General features: G+C 42.5%; 1 long non-coding RNA gene across 1 annotated transcript in view; it reads left to right on the top strand.

Annotated features, from left to right (window-relative positions):
* The first annotated feature begins 18,305 nt into the window (after positions 1-18,305).
* Positions 18,306-21,624, top strand: part of LOC134935396 (uncharacterized) — a 190,458-nt gene continuing 187,139 nt past the window's right edge. Inside the window, exon 1 of the long non-coding RNA XR_010180111.1 lies at positions 18,306-18,691. This is a non-coding gene — a long non-coding RNA (uncharacterized LOC134935396). The remainder of the gene's footprint in view (positions 18,692-21,624) is intronic.

Below are 21,624 nucleotides of genomic sequence, written 5' to 3'. Positions count from 1 at the left end.
GCAAAGTGGTTCTTACAGTATTTGTCGTCAAATTCTATGTTTCTGTATGCAGACCCTCCAACATGACCCGCCGCACTGCTCTGTTTCTAGACTTCCCTCTTAATTTATGATTTCCATCACCTGTGTTGAACTAGTTAAATGATAAGAAAGCTGTTTCTTCACAGGTGATGGCAATAATAAATTAAGAGGGAAGTCCAGAACCAGAGCATTTTGTACCTAGTGGGGCGGGTCATGTTGGAGGGTATGTGTATTTCCTGGAATGAACCTTTTTTTTTCTCATTAATGTTTTTTTTCACAGGCCCTACACTGGAACAGGCCACTGAGGAGGAGGAAGATGATGATGAGGCGGCATTTAGTGGTAAGAATTATTACTGACATTGATCTGATGCCATCAGAGTAGCACTTTTCATCAGATTTTTCTGGCAAATGTGTAGAAATCGGATGAAAATTGCACAAATCAAAATAGTGGATGGAGGACTTCAGGTGAGTGTTTTTGTTTGAACTGGTGATGTTGCCCATACAGTAGCAACCGATCACATTCCACATTAACATTTATCTAGCTACACTTACAGACGATAATGCAGTACAGTAGGTAATACTGTATTTGGTTGCTACTGTATGGACAACATCACCTGTTCTAAAAAAACTCCCATCTTACTATATTTACCTGTCTCTTTTTCTCTCTCTCTCTCTCTCTCTCTCTCTCTCTCTCTCTCTCTCTCCCCTTGTCACTGTCTCTCCATTCATCTCTCTCTCTAGCTACTGTCAGTGATGAATTTCCCATTAGGCACGTACTGTACCTAGGGGCGGCATCTGTTTGGGGTCCGCAGTTGGATGCTTACAGTATGCTGATACTGTCATCCCAAAAAGTACCAGTACAGTAACTGCTAAATATTTTCAGTGTACTGTACAATATGCCATCATTGCATGGAGTGTAAATAGGTAGCACATACAGTACAGTACTGTACGGTATACATAATTCAAAACAAAAAAAAGTTGCTACCTTAGTCTAGTCATAATCACCGGCATACGGGCCACTCACAAATTTTCTGATGGTGTCGGTGGGGCCCCTTGGAATCACCATGCCTGTCACAAGCATCACTTTTTTTACCCACCTGTCACCGGGCCTTGACACTAGTGTACTATTACTATACTTTTTACTGTACAGTATACCGTATCTTATAATATTCTTCTTTTACCCACAGACGACGAGCCAGAATACATTTTTGGTAAATATACTGTACAGTAGCAATAGTTGGTACTGTAATTACAGTATTTTTTCTCCAACATTATTTTAAGTCAAACTGATATGACTAACTGTATTTTATCTTTTTACAGTCCGTCGCCAACCAGTGGAGGAGACACCAGGTAATAGGAGAGAAATACATAATGCACTGTACTGTACTCTAACTTACTGTAACATGTATAACACTGAGCTGATCATCTCTGACATAACCTTACAGTACATACTGTACATTCTCTCCTTTTTCACTCTCTTCACTCCACAAGTGCATGCTGCGTATCCTGACTACTGATTTCTTCCTTAAACTTGTTTGTAAGACAGGCTCTCAATGTCCACTTCTTCATCACACCCAGCCATCTTTCATCCTACCCCTCTTTTCCATACTGACAGTCTATCCATTTCTGTCTTTCTGCTCATTGCAGATAAATGCCGTCTGTCGGGTTAACAGTGACAATGCCGATAGGCGTAATCCCTACGCTACATATGTTCCCACTTGTGGGTGTCCATGAGTGAGTGAGAATAGAGTAGAGTATTCTCACCATAGAGTGAGAATAGATCCTGTGTGGAGTTATGCGAGTCACAAGTCTGCTGCGTGGCTAGAGCAACAAGGCTGCAAGGAGACTTGGAGCACTCATCCCTCTGCCGGCGTTCTGGCAGGAGGGATGCAGCTGTTGGTACAGTATATACTGTAAACAGCCAGTATCCCACCCGGTGGAATTGCGTATGTAATCCAAATGCACAGTGGGGGTAATTCAGACGGTGGCTGCTGGGCATACCGCAATGCTCACACACGTCGCCATACAACAATAGGCATTGGGGACAGTCTGGTTCCAAAACTACGACTGCACGGGCGTTCGCAAGGCGATTGACAGGAAGAGGCCGTTTGTGGGTGAAAACTGACCATTTACTGGGAGTGTCTGGAAAAACGCATTTGGACACGAGTTATTAGGGAGGGTGTTTGATGTCAGCTCGGTCCCCACTCAGCCTGATCTCATCGCACAGTAGGAGAAAGCCCTGGCCTGCGCACTGTACTGTACAGTACTATAAGATATTTTGAGCTGGGACCTCCTATCTGTTGTGCTTTTCCATCTGTTAAATGTCTACAGTATTTACCATGATCTGTACTTGTACTGTGGTGTTTTATTCCTTTGATAATTTGTTTATGACCTGTTGAAGCTAAACTCTTGTACAGTTCTTTATATTTGGAAGACCAGCAATACAGTATAATACTGTACCTACAGTATACCATAGTAATTGTATAGTATTGGAATGTGACTAATGTTTTCTTTTCTTCAATATAGTGCCAATGATTTATGGGGGCCATAGACAGGGCCATGAACGGTGGGCTGGCCCAGAAGCGGGCAGGCAGCAGCCCACTTATACAAGAGGTAAACTATAGCAATGCTTAAATTACCTCAACAGCATACAGTAGTGTTCTATTTACTGTACTGACAATACAGTACATTGTAAATAACAAGATTATCTAATATAGAGTACAGTACTGTATTGCCATTACTACACTGTAAAGTATTCAGTATTTGTGTTGTAATACTGTCCTTTTTTCCCACAGAACAGCTGCAGCGCGCCATCCAGACACTGCGGGTGGTGGTGCACCTTTTAGTGGATCTTTTTTTTAATTTTTTATTAAGATTAATTTAATTTTTGTTTATTAAATATTTTTTGTTGTATTGTACTCCATTGTATAGTATCTTTTTCTACTGTATAAGCTAGGCATACTGTACACCATACAATAATCTGGCAGATAATCTGCCAGATCTGGCTGTCTGGAATGAAATTCTGTTTATGGATGAGAGCCTGGATGAAGCCATAGACTCATGCCCAGTAACAGGGGGATAAAATGGGGGACACTTCTACCATGCCCTGAAATGCCCAAGGATTCTGCCCCGCAGCAAGCCCCTTCTCTTGAATTCCCATCATACAGTAGTACTAATTTATACAGTACAGTATATGAGAAAGTTGGGAATACAAAAATTGGAAACCACGTCATGTTTATTTTAAGAAACACTTTATTTACGGACAAAATCAGTAGGAACATGTAACATCACACATATTGTAATAAGAAAGCCAACATCACACATACTGTACGGTACTTTAATCAAAAGGTAACATCACAAATACAGTAACAATATCAACGGAAACTTTTTTTTCTTTTTTGGTGGTGTGGGGTAATGGTTTTTTTTTTTAGGTTTTGCTTTTTTTGTATTATTTTTAGTTTTTGTCTTTTGATTTTTAACACGGTCGCATACGGACACCAGAACGGAGAACGGAAACAGACAACAGCAGCCCCTGGATGGACACAGCCCAATGGACTCAGACGCTTGGGGATTGAAACACTTTATTTTCAGCATGGACGTGGGACAAAATCAGTAGGAACATGTAACATCACACATATTGTAATAAGAAAGCCAACATCACACATACTGTACGGTACTTTAATCAAAAGGTAACAGCAAAAATACAGTAACAATATCAACTTTAACATTTTTATAATTTGTTTTTTTGTGGTTGGGGGTGCGGGGTAATGGTTTTTGTACTTAATTTTTTTATTTTTAGGTTTTGCTTTTTTGAATTATTTTTCGTTTTTGTCTTTTGCTTTTTAACACTGTCGCATACGGACACCAGAATATAGGACTGACAACAGCAGCCCCTGGATGGAAACGCAGCCCAAGGCCCCAGATGGACACAGCACAATGGACTCGGCTGCTACTGGATAGATACAGCAGCGCCCAAAAAATCAACTGGTGACAGTGAAATAAAAGGGGCAACTTGTACCAGGCCCTTACATTACCAGGAATGTGGTGAGCCAAGTTCATGCACTCCCCTTTGAGTAACCGTGCTGCTCCAAGTGGATTCAGCACAGTGCATGCAGCCCCAGCAAATGAACAGGTCATACAGGTACAGTGACACAATTTTTTAGCTTCAGCTGTGTGAAGCTGATGTGCTGAAGCTAGGAGGTAGGTAATGATCTGGTTTCATCATAGTGGAGCTTCCAAGTCATTTTCCTCTTCATTCTCAGCGCAGCGTTTATGGTATCCCTTATCTTCCTCTTTTCTGGAGCACCAATCCTCACGCGGCGTTCACACCTAGCCATGATGTCATGTACCAGATTTTTGGGCAGCGGAAGTTTGCCCTTGGAACCATCAAAGTTCACACGATTGGCCCACGTCAAGTATTTGTCGTATTTTACATGGTACTGGAACAGAGAATATGCATATTTCTGAATATGTCCATTTGAAGCTCTGTACAGATGGTCGTCCAGGGAAGTGGAGATGACAGCCAGGGCAATATTGTTCAGAGAGCCTCCGAATGTATTGAGAAGTGGCCTGTGAGCAGGTGTGCTGGTCATCATTGGTGTTCCTGGCAACAGCACACTTGAATCCAGGCCTCTGCGGTCCTCCAGCCCACTGCGGTCCTCCAGCCCGCTGCAGTCGTCCAGGCCTCTGCGGTCGTCCAGGCCTCTGCGGTCGTCCAGGCCTCTGCGGTCCTCCAGTCCTCTGCGGTCCTCCAGTCCTCTGCGGTCCTCCAGTCCTCCAGTCCTCTGCGGTCCTCCAGTCCTCTGCGGTCCTCCAGTCCTCTGCGGTCCTCCAGGCCGCTGACTTCGTCCAGTCCGCTGCGGTCGTCCAGGCCTCTGCGGTCGTCCGGGCCGCTGACTTCGTCCAGGCCTCTGCGGTCCTCCAGTCCTCTGCGGTCCTCCAGTCCTCTGCGGTCCTCCTGTCCTCTGCGGTCCTCCTGTCCTCTGCGGTCCTTCAGGCCGCTGACTTCGTCCAGTCCGCTGACTTCGTCCAGGCCTCTGCGGTCGTCCAGTCCTCTGCGGTCGTCCAGGCCTCTGCGGTCCTCTAGGCCTCCTCTACGGTCGTCCAGGCTGCTGACTTCGTCCAGTCCTCTGCGGTCGTCCAGGCCGCTGACTTCGTCCAGTCCTCTGCGGTCCTCCAGTCCTCTGCGGTCCTCCAGTCCTCTGCGGTCCTCCAGGCCGCTGACTTCGTCCAGTCCACTGACTTCGTCCAGGCCTCTGCGGTCGTCCAGGCCTCTGCGGTCGTCCAGGCCTCTGCGGTCGTCCAGGCCTCCTCTACGGTCGTCCAGGCCGCTGACTTCGTCCAGTCCTCTGCGGTCGTCCAGTCCTCTGCGCTCTTTTATTCACATTCACACAAAAGGAATTCTTCCCGCTGTGATTGGTGCCAATATAGGCGTATTCATCCCTACACCAATCACAGAGCATACTTTCAGCGGGAAGAATTCCTTTTGTTTGAATGTGAATAAAAGAGCGTCTCAGTCACCGCCCGCTACCCACTTTGCAAAGCTGTTTCCTCGTAAGCAGACTTGCTGTGTGGATCGTCTCCGACCTTTGCGAAATCTCCTGATAATTTGCTCTCTGTTTCTGCATTTGAAAACTTCTGCTAGGCTCACGTGTTCCAGCTCATTGACACAGTTTCGTCATACAGTATTTGATCGGTAATTCTTTCATTTACTGTTTACAATTATTTATATACGTAAATGATGAATGTCCCTGTGCATTGCTCCCTGGCCTGTACAATTTATCCCGGTGTATTTTAAAATGTATACCATCTCTCACTCCATATCCGAGCGCTGCCACGTGCTGGGGGTTAACGGTCGGCGGCCATTTTGTCAGGTTGCTATGCGATCGAGCTCGGTGCAATGTACTGTGCATAGACCTCGCTTATCCCGGTGTATTTTAGCTAGGGGATTGTGACGCTCCTTCAGCATTGCCCCTTGGCCTGTAAAACTCATGCCATCTCTCACTCCATATCTGAGCTCTGCCACGTGCTGGGGGTTCACGGTCGGCGGCCATTTTGTCAGGTTGCTATGCGATCAAGCTCGGTGCAATGTACTGTGCATAGACCTCGCTTATCCCGGTGTATTTTAGCTAGGGGATTGTGACGCTCCTTCAGCATTGCCCCTTGGCCTGTAAAACTCATGCCATCTCTCACTCCATATCTGAGCGCTGCCACGTGCTGGGAGTTCACGGTCGGCGGCCATTTTGTCAGGTTGCTATGCGATCGAGCTCGGTGCAATGTACTGTGCATAGACCTCGCTTATCCCGGTGTATTTTAGCTAGGGGATTGTGACGCTCCTTCAGCATTGCCCCTTGGCCTGTAAAACTCATGCCATCTCTCACTCCATATCTGAGCGCTGCCACGTGCTGGGGGTTCACGGTCGGCGGCCATTTTTAGTGTGCATAGAACTCGCTTATCCGCATAGGCCCCTGTGTTTTTAACTACTATATTGAGATTCACATTTCTAGGCCTACAGTATTTAATATACAGTAAGCAGCATTGTTGTTAGGCAATAATTGAAGAATTTACATACAGTACTGACATGTACTGTATGTAATGCTTGTACATCATGTCAGTCGCCCCTTATGCTGTACACTACTGTAAGTCTCACAGGGCCCATGCACTTCCAAGGAGGGTTATTTACTGTATCTGTTTCATACAGGAAAAAAAGGGGGAAGTATACTCTGTGCTTGAAACAATGTATCTAAAATAAGTGTGCAGTCTGACACAGAAGATTGACTCAGTACAACTGAAATATAGTAAAAAACACTTTATATAGTATCTATTATAGCAGAATATGTAACATTTGAAAAAAATCAATGATTAGTAACAATTACACATTTTCTCGTATGTACTATCTAGTTATGAATTAGAATATCATGCAGCATGCAATAAAACTGTTAAAATAACTGTTTCAAATGGTGATAATGAAGAATCAAAAAACACTGGCGTCCCAGTGTGTAAATTTAGATTTATAATTCCCGCAGAGTTGGTTTACAGTCTCACAGTCTCAGTGGTAAATATAAAACTTTAGAGGAAAGATGCAATCTGTAATTGGTGCTCCCGTGCTGGTTCCTGTGTTAGAATGCAAACAGGGTCCTTTTAGATAGATATAATGCACGTGGAGTGAAAATATATCATTTGTTTCCTGTTATTATAACAGCTGGTGATTGCAGTGTTTCCCAGAAACGTGTTTGCTGGTTGGGATATAAATAGCACTGTTCGTATAGATATGGCCGCCGTGAATATAACTTCTGGAAGCAGGTGTTGGGCCCCACTGCGGGGGTCACACAGAACTCACCCGACCAGTGTTTGTGAAGTCGTGCGGCAGTGCTGGGTCCGTGCGGCAGAAGGCTGTAACCGAAGCTGACGCGGTTGTACTGAGCTGCGGACTGTATTCATATGGCGGGTATCACCAAGAAAGAGTTGTAACAGAGAGTGGGCGTCAACGCGTTTCGTCTCCTAGCAACGGAGACTTCCTAATTGCAGTCCATAACACTGAAGTGGTATTTTCAGTACTGTACAGTATACAATACTAAAATTTGAACATCAGGTACTGTATAGTAAACATGTACAGTATTAACTTCTATCATAAAACTCTTACAAATTTTCAGATGTGTAAATTTTAGACTACAGTATTCACAAATGTTTTTTTCTCCATACAGGAATTATAGTTGGACAACATGCCAGTAACTATCAACAAAACGATGAGCAAGATAATCGCCAACATGAAAAAAGAAAATAAAACCATCAAAGAGATCCATGCATGGCTCAAGGAAAGTGGCATTATAGTCACTTTAGAAACGGTGCGCTATCATGCATTCGAGAGAACAACGCCCAGATTTGTATTTCCTACAAAATGCACATGGTACGTACTGTACACTACTGTAATGTTTAAATGACTTGCTTTATACCATAGACAATTTTTTGGAAATAAAAGAAAAAACTTCATCTACTGTAACTGTGATTGTGCTGTTCATTAATTCATATTTTTCATACTGTATTGTACTGTAGGAGAGTGCAACAAATTGTGGAGGAACTAACTCGTGAGGATGATGAGCGTACTGCTTTGCAAATAAAACGAATTCTCCATTCCAAGTATGACCTGGACATATCGGCCACCAGCGTCAGAAGGATGCGACGGAAAATGGGATGGACCTTTGGCGCAACAAGGTAAAATACTGAAAGCAGTATAAACCATACAGTAAATGCACTGTTAATAATCCCTTGATACGTGAAATAACAATGCCATAAATCATTATACAGAGTGTGTACTTTATACTATATACAGTATGTGTGTGTGTATATACTGTATATATTCTATCCCAAAAGAGATACCTACTGTATAGGCACTCAGAGACAGCAATGAAGCATTGCCGGCTTATTGTGATGATTACATACTGTATAGTGTGTGTGTGTGTGTGTGTACAGTATGTATATATATATTACTCTGTATATACTGTAATGTATGTACAGTTTAATGTATACAGTAGGTATATAATTCAGTATACTGCACATACAGTCTACTGTATATACAGTAATCTGTAAATCTGTAATTTCATAACTGTATCTGATTTCATTATTTTTGGCTCTTCACAGGATATCTCCCATGATAAGAGATGTGAATAAAGAAAAGAGAGTGGAACAGGCACGGCGATGGATTGAGAGTGGTGAAACATTTCATGATGTCATTTTCACAGATGAATCGTCTGTTGCCCTTGAGCGGTTCTCCAGAATGTCTTTCCGGAAACGTAACCATATCTCATTAAAACCACGCCCAAAGCATCCATTGAAAGTCCATGTATGGGGAGGCATATCACGATTAGGAGCTGGTCCCCTATTATTTTTCGAAGGTACAGTACTATACTTTATTCTGTGCCTGTGTTCTGTAAAAATACATGCTGTACTGTAGAGTACATGTAACTGCACAATAAAAGGAGTTGCTTATTAATGAACAACATTTTTTGATTTCTGTAGGGATCATGGATAAGAAATTTTTCCAAGAAACAATAGTAGAGGGATGTATGGTGCCATTTGTGAATAAATATTACCCAACTCACCATAGGATATTCCAAGACAATGAACCTAAACACTCCGCCTCAGCCAAATTTATGGAAGAGAAAGGTATGAATTGGGAACGCACACCACCAGAGTGAGTATTCTTTCAACAGTGTACAAGTAAAATTTTGGATAGCACTCTAGTACTGTAAATTTATTTTTTTGTTTAATAAACAGTACAATATTGTATGTTTAATTTTCTCTATTTACTGTAATGTCATTAATTTTTTCTATACGCTTTTTTTTTTTTTTTTTTTATATAGATCACCAGACATGAACCCAATCGAATTAGTGTGGGCTCAATTGAAGAGGTACATTAGGAGTGTTGCGAAGCCAACAACAAAACAGCAGCTGTTGGATGGGATAAAGAAATTTTGGCTAGAAGTACTCACACCTGAACATTGTAATAATTATATAAATCACCTGTATAAAGTATTACCTGTTGTAGTCGAAAGAAATGGTCAAGCCACAAATATGTAGTTCTGTACTGTATTTTCTGTTTAAAATTTTAAATTGGTGCATTATTAATTTTTTTTATAAAATTGCCTTTGTATGATTATTGCATAAACTAATGTAGAATATTATACAGTAGTAATGTTATTGATGTGTATGAACAGTTATTTTCAGTTTTATAAGTCCTGAATAAGAGTACTGTACATTTTGATCAGTGCAGTACATGGAATCGGATGTTGTAATAAATACTTTTTTTTACATTAATATTGATGCTTTTCCAATAAATATTCAATTTTACAGTATAGTACGGTACAGTACATGAGGGTACCTGTACAGTATGATACGTCATTATGGGGGAGAAATACTGTATCCACTAAATGTACAGTAAAATGTTTTTTTTTCTTATTACAAACACACAAATGCATCCCAGATGGAAATCTGCTATACACAGCAGACAGCTTATGGTGACAGAACTTCCCTACTGTATCCCCACCCATAGTCGAGGTATATTTTAGATTGCGAATTTTTGAAAAATGTGTTCGTATTAAAACTTAACTTTTATTAATCCTTACTTGACTAAAAAATTATAAAGGGGGTATGCTATAATTGATGAGTCCCCTTTTAAACAGTGGTAAAAATCTGTGAGTAAGGACAATTACAATCGTTTATTATATAATGATGTAATTGTCCACAAATTGAAGAATACAGTGATAGTAATCTATCAAAATAATCAGGTAAGCAGCAGTGGTGATATTACTTACTCTCATATGCTCAAAAAAAATTTTTAATACCTCTTGGGTATTTAATATCACAAAATAGATTTTTCAGACCAGTTATATGTGTCTGAATTCGATCAAGCGGTATAGATAGTACTCGAAAATTTATTTAGATCAGCTTCTCCCCACAATCCAATCAATTTATATATAAGAGACTGATATTTTCTCATAGAGAAAAACAGTAGTGCTATCCATAACTGTGTGGTGAATAAAGAGTACAAAGTTGCAATCTGACTTCTTTAAACAAGAGACTGACATATATTATATCACAATTGTATAGAGCAGATGTTGGTGCATAAATGACCATCTATTATTGAAGCCAGATTCCAGTCACAGTTTGATCAGCACATAATCTCATTGAAAGAAAGGGTTATACATTACAAACATATAGACAAAAATTGTATTGTAATATGACAAAAGAAAGCGGGGGAGAAGGAGGGGGGGGGGAAAGGGAGAAAACAAAAATATGGACACTCTAGTCAACTGATCCCATCTGCTGTCTAACCTCATCCAAGAGCGGAGGAAAGATGAGAGTGGGACCGTCGACTGTGCCGTAGAAATGAGAAAGACAGGCACATTGGCTGAAGACCCCGTCGTGGTGTTAGGTGGGCCCTGATGCTAGCAAGCCTTGCAGGGTCCAAATGCGCCACTTGGGCCAGAGCCAGAGGCCGAAAAAAATAAAAGGGGAAGTATTACAGAGTAAAGGTTAAATTTTTGCTTTCAGCTTAATGAAAAAATGAAATCAATAAAACTTTTGTTTTTAAAGCAAAGTTGTTGATTTTTATAACTGCAATTGCCCACATCTGAAATGCTCCTCAATTAATAAAGGCTAGTTTTATTATATAACCTTATAAGTATTGGCTAATTAGTACAAATATTGGTGTGTCCACCTTTGTTGCACCTTGCTCATTGCCATATCTTTCAAAGAGACATATACCTATTAGAAAAATGTGTTTGAAAATGCCTGGCTAGTGAGGGCTGAAAAAAAGGGATAGTAGGCACTCCAGTTCACTGATCCCATCTGCTGTCTGACCTCATCAGAAGAGCGGAGGACAGATGAGAGTAGGATCGTGGGCTGTACCGTGAAAGAAGAAAACCGGGTGGCATTTGAGAAGCCGTATGTGGTGTTAGGCGGACCCTGATGCTATTTTAGCCTTGCAGGGTCCGGATGCGCCACCGGAGACCAAATGTCCATCCATGAAATAAGAGAGGGAGAGAAGAAAGGGTATGGGGAGTACCGGATTGTTGTGTCTGAAGCGCAAATCGCTATCCGTCACAGCTCTGGCAGCGGTCCGTTGATCCAAGCCGCTCGATCGTTTTGAGCTGCTCCTGCTGATCACGTCTCCCCCGCTGCTAGCCGCGGTTAATTGATCAAAGTCGCTCGATTGCTGGAAACTGCTGCTGCTGATCACGGCTCCCCCTGCAGTGAGGAGACCGTGCATTGGGCCGTAATTAGGACGTACGTTTCACCACCTGGGCTTGCTCACCTAGCAGCCTATAGTGGTGTTCAAATGGTATCCTTAAAAAGAGATCATTAGCCAATCACTTCCCTAAAATCTTAAGGGTCCAATTATAACAAGAATGAATCCAGCTGTTCTGTCCCTTGGATAGTACGTGTCCTACACAGCTATGAAACCACATGGAGTAGCAGATCATCATCTCAGAAATAGATTATATATAGAAATAATTCCTACAGAGCGAAATTAGTAAGTCATGATGTTATCATAATAAAAATAAACATTTCTTAGATTGTGTATATTATTGAATCTTATGCATCAAAGGATTGCGAAGTGAGTGAGCAGAGTTAATTAATCAGGCACATGGTATAAGTTTGATTATCCGACAAAAGGGGGCGGAGATCCAGACTGAATCACCAAAGAAAAAAACAAACAAATTTGTTATTTGATAAAAGAAAATTTTTTTTTTAAAGACAAGCAATTATTTTAATAAAATTAAAGAAAATTATAAAAAATATATATATAATAGAACAATAATAGATTATTAATGTGATAAATATCAGTTGATTAATAATTAATTAGTGATTCAACACTATACTAAATAAAATAAATTTATAAATATAGTGTGAATTCTTAAAGATAAGGGAAGTGATGGAAATATTGAAATGATAATTTCTTATTAGTGGTAATGATTATAAAAGCAATATTGTGAGTGTTTAACAATGTTAAACATTATTTCAAAAGAGTGCTCCTAACAAAGGAATTTCTTTTCTTTTGGTGAGTTGTGGGTTCTTCTACATCCACCAAATTTATATGTATTTGGTACATTATTCCGAGGAGCACCTCCAACGTTAGAATAGTTGCCCATGGGGGCCAAAATCTCTTTTTTTCTAGTTGGTTATCAGTATTTAGTTAATTAATTATATTAAGTCTGGTGCAGGATAAGTTTTGCGTTTTCATATTTTAGATTGCCTAATGAGACACTCCTGCAGCATTGCCAATGATTCATGTAAAACCTGTGTGCAAACAGTATCTGTATTGAATGCAAAGTACAGTAAGAGTACAGTATTATCAGAGCCATACCTGACCAACATGATGCCCTAGGCTAGATTTTGGCTGATGCCCTCTTGCACAGATGCTACGTAGTTCCGCCTCTAACCCTGCACCCCTTTCCCAGCACCATCACCCATTTTGGTGCTCCTACCCCCTATAATCTAAATAAGAACAATGTGCACATTTAGTGCCAGCCCAAAACAGTGTACAGTATGTTCTTGCTGGGAAGGGGCATGGTAACACAATAATACCCCAAGATGAAATGACACAACACAGTACTGCAACTTTATTCACATTATATCATGCAGTAGTGTCTCTTATTCTCATTACATCATATCATAGTACCACATTACTCCTAACAGTATTGCCCCTTATTCACATTACACCCCACCACATTGATCTTTATTTACATTAGACCACAGGTTCTCAAACTCAGTCCTCAGGACCCCACACAGTGCATGTTTTGCAGGTCTCACAGAATCACAAGTGAAAAAATTAGCTCCACCTACTGTATGGACCTTTTAAAATGTGTCAGTTAGTAATTAATACACCTGTGCACTTGCTGGTTTACCTGCAAAACATGCACTGTGTGGGGTCCTGAGGACCGAGTTTGAGAACCACTGCATTAGACCATGCAGTAGTGCCCTTTCCTTATGTTACACCAGAAAATATTGTAGTACACCTTATACACATAATGCCACACATTAGTAATGCATTTCATATTTACATTTTCTGATTTAATTTCATAGAGCCGCAGTCACTCACAGAATATAGGCATGTACTGTAGCATCTCATTTTATTCAGCAGAAGCTGATTATTCCCGCTTGGCTAGTTTGCCGCCTCTGTACAGTATATTACAATAGAAAAAAGTTATAGTGTCAGTGAAAAAAGCACCTCATGACAGATACTGTACACAAGCTCATGTCTAAATACTGTATACTGTAAGCAGTGATATTAAGGGGTACATATATGCAATTGCGGTCGAATTCCGGCAGGAATACGGGAAAAAATGGATACGGGATCCCCCATCTTTTTAGAACCAGCACCGGGCTCTGCGCCTGGTCCTGGTGCAAAAAATATGGGGGACAAAAAGCATAGGGGTTCCACCTATTTTTTGAACCAGCACCGGGCTCCACTAGCTGGACAGATAATGCACAGCCGGGAGACACTTTTATACCGGTCCCTGCGGCCGTGGAATTAAATACCCAACTAGTCACACCTGGCCGGGGTACCCTGGAGGAGTGGGGACCCCTTAAATCAAGGGGACCCCCCCTCCAGCCACTCGATTATCCCTATCGCCCCTGTGTATTGTAGCTAGGGGATTGTGACGCTCCTTCAGCATTGCCCCATAGCCTGCAAAATCTGTGCTGTTACTGTACTTGCTCCATAGCTGAGTGCCTTCTAGGAGCTACTGTAGGAGTCACAGGCCGTAGCCATTTCAATTGAGTCTGCCCTGCTATAGAATTGTATGTGTACCGTACGGTGCATAGAACCTTTACAGTAGAAACTCTCCTGCAGCTTTGGCCTGCTTTATGTAAAACTTGTGTTTTGTCAGTTTGCTATGCGATCGAGCCCGGTGTAACGTAATGTGCATAGACCTCGCTTATCTCTGTGTATTTTGGCTAGGGGATTGTGAAGCTCCTTCAGCATCGCCCCGTAGCCTGCACAACTTATGCCATTTCTCACTCCATACCCGAGTGCTGCCTGCCACGAGGTGGGGGTTCGGGGGTAGTGGTCATTTTGCCAGTGTGCTATGCGATTGAGTCCGGTGTACCGTAATACTGTATGCAGACCTAGCTTATCCCCATCGCCCCTGTGTATTTTGGCTAGGGGATTGTGACGCTCCTTCAGCATTGCCCCATAGCCTGCAAAAGGGTTCAGGGGCGGTGGCCATTTTGCCAGTGTGCTATGCGATCGAGTCCGGTGTACCATAATGTGCATACTGTACTGTAAATCTCGCTTATTCCTGTCGCCCCTGTGTATTTTAGCTAGGGGATTGTGACGCTCCTTCAGCATTGCCCCATAGCCTGTACAATCTGGACTATTACTTGCTCCGTAGCCTAGGGCCTCTGTGGGGCAAGGAGTCATAGGTGGTAGCCATTTCTATTGAGTCTGCCCAGCTACAGAATTGTATGTGTACTGTACGGTGCATAGAACCTTAACAGTAGAACCGCTCATGCAGCTTTGCCCTGGTTTATGTGAATAAAAATAATAATAAAGTGTCTGAAAAAAACTAACATGCATTCGTACTTTAGGAATCGAACCCGGGACTCTGAGTATAGGAAGTGAAACACTTCACCACTTTGCCGCAGACAGATGAATAAATCCATTGGTTTTGATTATGCTGTAATGGCTACGGGATTAGGACGATAACATACTGTACAAAATTCCTAATCTTGAGAGGCAATAGTGAACTTCTAACACACATCCATTTGCGACAGTGTACACTACTGGTTTTATGTTGTTTTGTCTGCGGGACTTGGACGCTCACATACAGTATTCATAAAGTACTGTAGATGGATCATATACTGTATGCTGTACTATTTGCATACAGAAAGGGTGCACACCAACAATTTTGCGCAATAAAATGAATAGAGCTGCCCAGCTTCTCCACTCAGCGGGACAAACACATAAATCCCGTGAATACAAGGTAAATACAATAAAGTGCAGTGTGCATTGGCGCTCATACCATAAGATGAAATGACTGATAATGAGGATAAAAAATCAAATAAATTTATTATAACAAAAAATCAATTTTAGATTCATGCATGATATTGCACTGATTAAAACATGAGGATAGAGACCTGCAGACAATGTCTGAAGCAAAGTGACTGTGCATAGAGGGAGTGTGAATCTCTCACCGTGTCATGGCCCTGCGGTGGGCTAGCTTTCAAGAAAGCAATTTGCGGTCCAGAGCTGATACAGCCCGGCACCACCGCACAGGGCTTGGATCAGCAAAATGTGTCCCGGACGAGTCAATGCTCCACTGGTTCTGCTGTAGTATATTCTCGTTGACAACGCGTTTCGGTAGGTATGTCCTACCTTTTTCAAGTCAGTAATGGTTCTGTTGTAAACTGTTAGGGTTTTTATACCCATTACCCTAATTTCCATTAATGTCACCTGTGTCCTGAAGGCGGAACAATGTTTCTCCGGCATGTGTGGCCGGAAGTGACGCACCATGCGTTCCAGCGCATACCGGAAGTTGGTATGGCGTGCGTTCCATGTTACTCCGGCTTTGTATTTCCGGAAGTTCCGCATCTTGCGTTCCAGCGATACCCGGAAGTTGACATCGCAGGCGTTCTATTCGTTCTGGGAGTGAAATTTTAGATTGAAAATCCACCACGATCATGATGCTTTTTATTTATACATATCCCAAAACGGAGGTTGTAAACGAACTGCCTGTGGTGAATGGTTCTGTTTCCAAACTGACACCATCATAGAAGAGTCCTCATCCTCCATCTTTGTTATGGGAACGGACCCGCCATTTTCCAATTCTTGAGATTCCAAATCTAATTCCAAAATACTTTTATTTATCTTCCGGAGAATAACCCACTCTGACCAAGCTCAGTGGTACTTCGTATTCCCACTAGTCCTTCCCTAATACCCGAGTGGGTTTACTCCATTTTGGAATTAGATTTGGAATCTCAAGAATTGGAAAATGGCGGGTCCGTTCCCATAACAAAGATGGAGGATGAGGACTCTTCTATGATGGTGTCAGTTTGGAAACAGAACCATTCACCACAGGCAGTTCGTTTACAACCTCCGTTTTGGGATATGTATAAATAAAAAGCATCATGATCGTGGTGGATTTTCAATCTAAAATTTCACTCCCAGAACGAATAGAACGCCTGCGATGTCAACTTCCGGGTATCGCTGGAACGCAAGATGCGGAACTTCCGGAAATACAAAGCCGGAGTAACATGGAACGCACGCCATACCAACTTCCGGTATGCGCTGGAACGCATGGTGCGTCACTTCCGGCCACACATGCCGGAGAAACATTGTTCCGCCTTCAGGACACAGGTGACATTAATGGAAATTAGGGTAATGGGTATAAAAACCCTAACAGTTTACAACAGAACCATTACTGACTTGAAAAAGGTAGGACATACCTACCGAAACGCGTTGTCAACGAGAATATACTACAGCAGAACCAGTGGAGCATTGACTCGTCCGGGACACATTTTGCTGATCCAAGCCCTGTGCGGTGGTGCCGGGCTGTATCAGCTCTGGACCGCAAATTGCTTTCTTGAAAGCTAGCCCACCGCAGGGCCATGACACGGTGAGAGATTCACACTCCCTCTATGCACAGTCACTTTGCTTCAGACATTGTCTGCAGGTCTCTATCCTCATGTTTTAATCAGTGCAATATCATGCATGAATCTAAAATTGATTTTTTGTTATAATAAATTTATTTGATTTTTTATCCTCATTATCAGTCATTTCATCTTATGGTATGAGCGCCAATGCACACTGCACTTTATTGTATTTATGCTGTACTATTTGCGTCTGTGTCGTATATACTGTATTAAATAATGCAGCGTAATGAGTATTTACTGTATGCAGCGTAATGAGACGACTTAGTAAAGTAGTCCTTATTATATATTTCAGTATTGTATTTTACGGGAGACCACACGCATGCTCAGTGGTGATTGTAAAAAGCGACATCTGGTGGCTGATCGCAGGTATTACACGTAAAGGTAACGCCAAACGCTCTGTCTGCCTCCGTGCGATTAGGTACGCCTCTCTGTGACTAGGCGCGCCTCCCTACGCTGCGTATGCTCGATCGGGACAAATGCCTCAGCCACTCAAGATAAAGGTGGCTACATCTGTACATACAGGAACTGTTTCAAACTGAATTGCATACAAATGTTTCTACGCTTGGCAAATTAACCAACAATCTTCTTTCTGCTTGGCAAATTGCAAAATAACTAAACCTGGCAAGAAAGGTCCTATAGCAATTTGGATCTTGAAAGTATGGACTATCTGCATTAAATCATTGTTTGCTAGTAAGAAATAAGTATCTGCATGCTGCAAGTTAATCAGATGAGGAATTGGTTGTTATATAAACAGTATATTGACACCATGCTGGTATTTTATAAATAACAATTTTTTCTGTGATGATTGGTAAAGGTAAAGGATGTATTGAGCCAGAGAACAATTAAATATTGTTTTTATTGTTTTAAATATTGTTAGTGTAATTGGTTCACAGTGAGCTATTTAAACATTATATCTTACTATAGCAAGTTAAAACAGCTAAATAAAAATATAAATTCATTTTAAAATATATTCTGTCAGCGCTTTCTTTTCTTGTGGTAGTGTTTGTCTTTGAAGGGGGAGAGTAGCCCCTTTGGTATAGAAAAGCTGCAGACAGTTTAGTATTTATTACTGAGCAATTGATTGGCGCCTGGTGACACTTGGTGTCTCTATTTTTTGATTTCTAGATAATTATAACATCGCGCTTCACATTAGCTAAGTCCCAAGGCATTGTGGGAAAAAACGCATTGACGATACACTCATGGGAGCAATCTCACTGCACCATTGACATCGGGAGACCAAGCCGTTTAGAACACCCACCATGATTTCGCCGCCGTAGCCTTGGAAACACTGTGCCGCACTCCCGCTACTGTGATGCCTAAGCAGTGCTGATCACCTTGCCCTCTACCATACGGGATTCACAGCCGGGGTGTGTGAGAACACTGCGGGGATCTGCTGCTCCATCTGTATGGAGCTTACTAGGCACCAACACTGACAATACCTGGGGCGGTGGCATACTCACTACCGGGAATAGAGTGACGGAGGTGTTACCACGGCGAGAGAGCTTACATCTGCAAAGGGGTAAATATTCCAACAAACGCTCCCCCCTATATATGAACTGTGCATAATTCAGCTGGGACGCCGGCATACAAAGTATATTTAGCACACTTGTTCATCTTTGTGGATACAGGGAAACAATTTAAAAGAACTTTGCTACATTAGTTTCATCAAAAGGACATTTGAGTAACAGTTTAATATTTAGTGTTACTATGAACGTTTGGAAACACTAAGGATTATACTAATTACCTTTGTCAATTATATGGGACACTCAGGGATTAGTCCCTTTTGAGATGATTAGCTATTTTAGCACATGCTTTTCATGAACATATTTTGTCTTTTATGTGTATTTAAAATAAATGTATGTTTTTTTATATAGTTGGAAGTCTCCCGACTCTCTCTGACAGGTACACAGCCAAAATATATGTATTTGAGTGTTTTTTAGCTAATGTGAAGCAAGATGTTATAATTATCTATCCTTCTTATATGCCAGAGACCCTAACCAAGTCTCATAACATACGCAGCTGTACATTTATTTAGTGAATAGCGCCGGGAGGGTGGGGTTGGCTCACCATCAGAGAGCATATCTCTTTTCTTCTTTTGATAACAAAGTTTCTGAATTTGGCAAAAACTTTTGATGAATGCACTGGAAGTGATGTAACATGGAGGAGGTTCCTAGATGGTTAAGGTCCCTACCTTTGCTTGCTATGGCTTTACAAAGGCTACCGGTGGCTTGACAGTTGTTGTCTGGAGTTGGGTAGAAATAATTACACACACAAGAAGTGGATTTTTTTTTGTCTTTTGCCCAGGCATGATAATGGGCTTTTTTTTATACAATGAGCAACAACTGTCTCCACTGTTGCCTGATTTATCATCAACATCCTTATTAGCGCCAGCTACACAAATATGTGTGTGTGTCAGAGACAGGGAGATGGGGGAGGAGCAAGAAAGGGAGGGAGGGATAGGAAGTGAGAGATATAGAGAGTCTCAGGAAGGGAGAGAAAAAGAGAGTGGAGCAAGAGAGAGTGTCAGGGACAGACAGAGAGGGAGAAACAGAACGAGAGAGGGGGTGTCAGGGAGAAAGAAAGAGTGTCAAAGAGATAGGGGTAAATTTACTAAGATGAGAGTTCTATTTAAGATGGGATGTTGCCCATAGCAACCAATCAGATTCTACTTCTCATTTATCTAGCACCTTCTAGAAGATACCTGGAATCTGATTGGTTGCTATGGGCAACATCCCATCTGAAATAGAACTCACATCTTAGTAAATTTACCTCATAGTGTGTCGGGGAGAGAAAGCAAGAGAGTGTCAGAGAGAGAGAAACAGTGGCAGGGGAGATAGAGTGTCAGGGAGAGAGAGAGAGAGAGAAAGAGGGAGGGGGAGTGAGCACTACCTGAGTCCAGCAGATGCCTCTGATGGAGCGGGCACTTCCTGACATTAGGCCACACTCCACTAAATAACCGCGAATCTCAGGACTCAGAGCTGGCCGGGTAACCCTCTCCCTTGCTGCACCCTCCGTGTAGCTGCTCTGCCTCAGGAAAACTGGGCTTTCAGATATCAACGGCAGCCGTTCTTAGTGAGGGTGAGTGGGAGCTACCGACCTTGGGTGCAAGGGGAGCAGCGGGCCCTCAATGCAGATCGGGCCCCATAGCAACTGCACCCCCTGCAACCTCGGTAGTTACTCCACTGTGCACAGCTATGTCTTGTGTGTCTGGAGTCGCACACTGCACAGTAGTACAGTACGGCCCAGTAATAAGAAAGTGCACATCTAATAGCTATGGCTTGTGAGTCTGGAGTCGGAAACAGCATAGTAGTACAGTATGGCCCAGTAATAAGTGCACAGCTATGAGCTATGGCTTGTAAGTCTGGAGTCTGCCACAGCACAGTATAATACAGTATGCCCCAGTAATAAGTGCACAGCTATGGCTTGTGAGTCTGGAGTCGGACACAGCACAGTAGTATAGTATGTCCTAGTAATAAGTGCACAGCTATGGCTTGTTGTGAGTCACCGTACAGTATCACAGTATGCCCCAGTAAAAGTTCACAGCTATGGCTTGTTGTGGGTCTGGAGTCAGACACAGCACAGTAGTACAGTATGCCCCAGTAAAAGTGCACAGTTATGGCTTGTTGTGAGTCACAGCACAGTAGTACAGTATGCCCCAGTAACAGTATGCCCCAGTAAACCAGCCCCTACAGCAGAGTACAGTGCAGCTAATGGTAGCGTGCACTAGACAGAAATGGCACCGAGTCCCGGCAATCACTCCTTTTATGGATACCAAGTTCAGCGAGAATCTGACACGGGAGGATGACATTCGGGCCTCATTTTGGATTCCAAAAATGGTGTGAAGATCCAAGCTGGGACTTGGTTCTACTTGGAAGTGGTATGTTCTGGTGGGTATGGATTCCAAGAATTTTCAGTATTTGCCTAGGTAGTTCCCTTCAAGTTCAGGCACCCAAGCATCCTGATAAGCAGAGTTTCTGTACACTCCAGTGGATGCCTTACAACTATAAACAACCCAGTTACTTTACCAGAGGAATGGGTTTATTGAAAAGAATGCAATTACAGCTGTGCTCACTTATACACGCTGATAGATTAAGCAGAGCTTGAGCGGAGTGTCATACAGATCACCAGCAGTGGTGCTGAGAGGGAGGGAACAGGTACTAATTACATGGGCCCAGGCTGCTGAAGGGGCCAGGGTCTGCTGCCCCCCCTCCTGAGTATACCTATAGTAAGGCTGGCACCATCTTCCGAGTGATATCTTCGGGAAGATATCTGTGCCAGAGTCTTTGCTCTCTAGTGCACGTGAGCCATCTTCCCAAATATCACTGGGAAGATGGTGCTGGCCAAGGAGGAGGGACCTGCTTCCAGCAAGCAAGGTAGGAAGTGGGTGCCCCCCCCCCCCCCCTCCTGCCCCCGTGCATTAGAATAGCACCCCAAGCACCCCCACAACTATTC

This window comes from Pseudophryne corroboree, chromosome 6 (assembly GCF_028390025.1).
Source record: "Pseudophryne corroboree isolate aPseCor3 chromosome 6, aPseCor3.hap2, whole genome shotgun sequence".
NCBI classification, from domain to species: Eukaryota; Metazoa; Chordata; class Amphibia; order Anura; family Myobatrachidae; genus Pseudophryne; species Pseudophryne corroboree.
This window is presented reverse-complemented; position numbering and strand designations above follow the sequence as displayed.